The sequence below is a fragment of the Schistocerca piceifrons genome, unplaced genomic scaffold (assembly GCF_021461385.2).
Source record: "Schistocerca piceifrons isolate TAMUIC-IGC-003096 unplaced genomic scaffold, iqSchPice1.1 HiC_scaffold_402, whole genome shotgun sequence".
In the NCBI taxonomy this organism is placed as follows: Eukaryota; Metazoa; Arthropoda; class Insecta; order Orthoptera; family Acrididae; genus Schistocerca; species Schistocerca piceifrons.
The window spans coordinates 20,001-25,000 of NW_025728628.1; the positions used below are offsets into that span (position 1 = coordinate 20,001).

At 53.7% G+C, this 5,000-nt stretch overlaps 1 non-coding gene across 1 annotated transcript in view; it reads right to left on the reverse strand.

Annotated features, from left to right (window-relative positions):
* LOC124748073 overlaps positions 1–980 on the reverse strand; it is a 1,909-nt gene extending 929 nt beyond the window's left edge. The window contains exon 1 of the ribosomal RNA XR_007011629.1: positions 1–980. This exon is cut by the window's left edge and continues 929 nt beyond it. This is a non-coding gene — a ribosomal RNA (small subunit ribosomal RNA).
* Positions 981–5,000: the final 4,020 nt, after the last annotated feature.

Below are 5,000 nucleotides of genomic sequence, written 5' to 3' on the forward strand. Positions count from 1 at the left end.
ATGCCCCCGCCTGTCCCTATTAATCATTACCTCGGGTTCCGAAAACCAACAAAATAGAACCGAGGTCCTATTCCATTATTCCATGCACACAGTATTCAGGCGGGCTTGCCTGCTTTAAGCACTCTAATTTGTTCAAAGTAAACGTGCCGGCCCACCGAGACACTCAATAAAGAGCACCCTGGTAGGATTTCAACGGGGTCCGCCTCGGGACGCACGAGCACGCACGGGGCGGTCGCACGCCTTCGGCTCGCCCCACCGGCAGGACGTCCCACGATACATGCCAGTTAAACACCGACGGGCGGTGAACCAACAGCGTGGGACACAAATCCAACTACGAGCTTTTTAACCGCAACAACTTTAATATACGCTATTGGAGCTGGAATTACCGCGGCTGCTGGCACCAGACTTGCCCTCCAATAGATACTCGTTAAAGGATTTAAAGTGTACTCATTCCGATTACGGGGCCTCGGATGAGTCCCGTATCGTTATTTTTCGTCACTACCTCCCCGTGCCGGGAGTGGGTAATTTGCGCGCCTGCTGCCTTCCTTGGATGTGGTAGCCGTTTCTCAGGCTCCCTCTCCGGAATCGAACCCTGATTCCCCGTTACCCGTTACAACCATGGTAGGCGCAGAACCTACCATCGACAGTTGATAAGGCAGACATTTGAAAGATGCGTCGCCGGTACGAGGACCGTGCGATCAGCCCAAAGTTATTCAGAGTCACCAAGGCAAACGGACCGGACGAGCCGACCGATTGGTTTTGATCTAATAAAAGCGTCCCTTCCATCTCTGGTCGGGACTCTGTTTGCATGTATTAGCTCTAGAATTACCACAGTTATCCAAGTAACGTGGGTACGATCTAAGGAACCATAACTGATTTAATGAGCCATTCGCGGTTTCACCTTAATGCGGCTTGTACTGAGACATGCATGGCTTAATCTTTGAGACAAGCATATGACTACTGGCAGGATCAACCAGGGAGCTGCGTCAACTAGAGCTGAGCAGCCGGCCGCCCGGGAGTGTGTCCCGGGGGCCCGCGCGAACACGCAAGCGTCCGCTCAATCATTCTGCAAACAGGAGGAGGCTGAGCTCCCCTGCACAATACACCTCGAAACCCTCTCAGGTCCCGGCGGCGCGCAGCGCCGTCCCAAGTACTTGGTCGGGTTCGAGAGAGGCGCAATCGCCCGGAGTTAGGCGAGTAGACGCTTTCGGTGCGACCACCCGTGCTCCCAACTGAGCTTGCCGCTGCCGACAGAGGCCCGGGAGCGTGCTGTCGTGGCATTGCCGGCGGGAGACAACACGCGCCACCTACGGTGACCGGCAGCTCCAACGCCAGCGCCACAGAAGGACAAAAGCCCCACTTGGGTGCCGAAGCGAACTCTCCCAGCACAGCGCACGCGCCAACACATCCGCACAGCTGCGATACAAACCACCAGCGAGAACCGCTGGGGCGACCGAGCAGCAGACGGCGTCGCGGCGCCGAGCGCCGGGCGGCAGCGCATCCTCAACGCACACAGTCCTCAATCGGACCAGCACACTGAAGATGTCCACCGCGCTTCGCACCGGGCCCGCGAGGACCTACTTTGGCCGCACGGCGCCGCGCGCAGGGTGCGCCGGCGCGCAGCTGCGACGCCTGCCGCGTCCGTCGGCCGGCGCGCCTGCCACTGGCCGCCCCCACCAGCCGGCTGTAGCGCGTGCGCCCACGCACCGCGCGGCCAGCACGCCGGGAGGCGCCCCCTCACCGGCCGGGGACGGTCCCACCCAGCCACCGCCGCGTATCGCTTCACACCCAGATGCCGTTCAGTTTCGTCGGCATGGTGGGTATCGCTGGAACAACCGGTTAGTACCTCAACCTATCGTCGCCATCACCGATTCACCCCTAGCGAGAACAACCGCACCACAACAGGTTACCATTTGTTCATTTGCGTAACTTCACCAGAAAACGCAGGCGTCCATCGCCATTTGCAACTTCCACGATTATTGCATGCCTGTGTCAGGTGTCACGCCACACTACGTCTGCCCACATACACGCAACAAAATGTGCACGCCTAGACAATACGTGGAAGGTGGCCCCCGTACGTATGCGATGTCCATTGCTCGAACGACTGTCAACCGGCCTCTGTAGCATGTCGCAGATATGGAACGCGGTGCACCATGCCATCACGGTGTGTGAGGAGAGACGACTAGGTCCGAATACATCAACAGACAGCTCATGCTGATCGCCATCCACGGCGTCCGTTCCTCCCACACGTCTCTATGGCGTACCACACTGCAATCCAGCTCTCATAGGGAGACGACACGTAGCTGCGTGCACAATATTTGCACTGTATGGTCCGCCGTTTTTGGGCGCAGTCGTTGTACGGTCACACATGTGCCACGATGTATCATTCAGTACATAAGGACGAATGTGCAGTACAGATTGTGGTTTACGCGTACGACATTAGCGGACAGTTGACACAGGCCGCACCACAACGTAGCCTGAGTACGTCGCATGCGGAGGGCATTGAACATGCAAAGTTCTCACCAACCAGCTTGCGAAGGCAGGGGGCAAGGTGGGGACGTGGGGAGGGGCGGCATGTACGTCCTGCTGCCATCCACATTACAGTGTACAGCAGGAGCATGTGGAAAGTGAGCAAGACTTGCAAGGTGTTTAACATGAAGCGATACACAGGGGAGCGGGGAGTGCGAGTAGCGAACTATATTGCGAGGGTTGCGGGTGGGCAACACTACACTAATTGAACGAGTCGTATAACAATTACAGAGCAGGTTTAGGCGACAACGTGGGTTACGTTAGGCGACAACGTGGGTTAGGTTAAGGCACGACGTGGGTTAGGTTAAGGCACGACGTGGGTTAGGTTAAGGCACGACATGGGTTAGGTTAAGGCACAACATGGGTTAGGTTAAGGCACAACATGGGTTAGGTTAAGGCACAACATGGGTTAGGTTAAGGCACAACATGGGTTAGGTTAAGGCACAACATGGGTTAGGTTAAGGCACAACATGGGTTAGGTTAAGGCACAACATGGGTTAGGTTAAGGCACAACATGGGTTAGGTTAAGGCACAACATGGGTTAGGTTAAGGCACAACATGGGTTAGGTTAAGGCACAACATGGGTTAGGTTAAGGCACAACATGGGTTAGGTTAAGGCACAACATAGGTTAGGTTAAGGCACAACATAGGTTAGGTTAAGGCACAACATGGGTTAGGTTAAGGCACAACATGGGTTAGGTTAAGGCACAACATGGGTTAGGTTAAGGCACAACATGGGTTAGGTTAAGGCACAACATGGGTTAGGTTAAGGCACAACATGGGTTAGGTTAAGGCACAACATGGGTTAGGTTAAGGCACAACATGGGTTAGGTTAAGGCACAACATGGGTTAGGTTAAGGCACAACATGGGTTAGGTTAAGGCACAACATGGGTTAGGTTAAGGCACAACATGGGTTAGGTTAAGGCACAACATGGGTTAGGTTAAGGCACAACATGGGTTAGGTTAAGGCACAACATGGGTTAGGTTAAGGCACAACATGGGTTAGGTTAAGGCACAACATGGGTTAGGTTAAGGCACAACATGGGTTAGGTTAAGGCACAACATAGGTTAGGTTAAGGCACAACATAGGTTAGGTTAAGGCACAACATAGGTTAGGTTAAGGCACAACATAGGTTAGGTTAAGGCACAACATAGGTTAGGTTAAGGCACAACATAGGTTAGGTTAAGGTACAACATAGGTTAGGTTAAGGTACAACATAGGTTAGGTTAAGGTACAACATAGGTTAGGTTAAGGTACAACATAGGTTAGGTTAAGGTACAACATAGGTTAGGTTAGGTTAGGTTACACGTTGTTGTAAGGAAAGGTGTAGGGGGGGGCGGGGGCGGCAGGTTCGTTGATAGTGATTATAGTAAGTGAATGCTTGTGACATGATCAGATTTGTCACGTCAGGATGCACCTTTGGCTTATTAGAGGCGGCGCTCCAATTCTATGCTTGTGTCAGACCTGTGTCTTTGACTCATGTCATTGTTTGTGCGCTGTGACAGGAGGTACTATTGTGATGTTGGGTGCACCGTTGTATAGGACATGTGTGGGTGTTGGTGCCTGATCTGCGCAATGGTGGATGTCGAAAGGGTGGGATATTGTATTTTCCGCATGGACCTCCTGGTCTGGTTGTGATAGTGTGGATTGTGTAATGTGGCGGAGAGGATGCACTGGATGTTGTTCCATGCTGGTGCTTACATATTGTATGTGCGCCCGTTAGAAGCAGAGAGTGGTGCGTGATCAGAGTGGCTGGCTGACGTGTGGTTCCCATTGTGGGCAGACTCTTTCAGCATGTATACGGACAGTTGTATATATATTCTGTAGTTTGATGGCTCTGCATTGATTACTAATCAGCGCCGTGTGTACGGGTAATCTGGTTCCAGTCCAAAATGTTCCATCTGTGTACATTAGTGACAAAGACTCCCCTCATGCAGTGGGGCTCGGTCTGTTATAACTCTTCCGCGTAATATATTTGCCCCACGTTTTTGCGACTGCGAGTGCGAGTGCAACGCGCATGGGGACCGACATGCTGATGGCTCGGTATCGGACGCCGTACAGTGAGCAACGCGATCGCGTCTCTCGCTCGTAAGTGGTACAGGTCGCGGCTCATGTATAGGGACAGACGGAATGTCGCATATTGGCAATAACTCTTCATGAAACGCACGTTATAGGGGTGGATTGCACTTTACGAGTGCGGGAAACGTCCGCCGTTCATCCGCTGGAGGTGCGCGTTTGGCGGTTGGGGTGGTGCACGAACGGGTGCGGGTGGAGTCATTGCCGGTCCACGGCTTCGTGCGGCAGAGCCACTGGAGATTGGGTGCTATGGTCGACAGAGGCTGCAGGCTTTGTGGGTGGCGTCGAAAGGCGGGCACTGTGGCGCCATCGCTGTCTTAATCGGCTTGGCGTCGCATAGATGGCGGTATCGTCGTTGGAGGAGGTCATGTTGCGGGAGACCTACAGATGGCG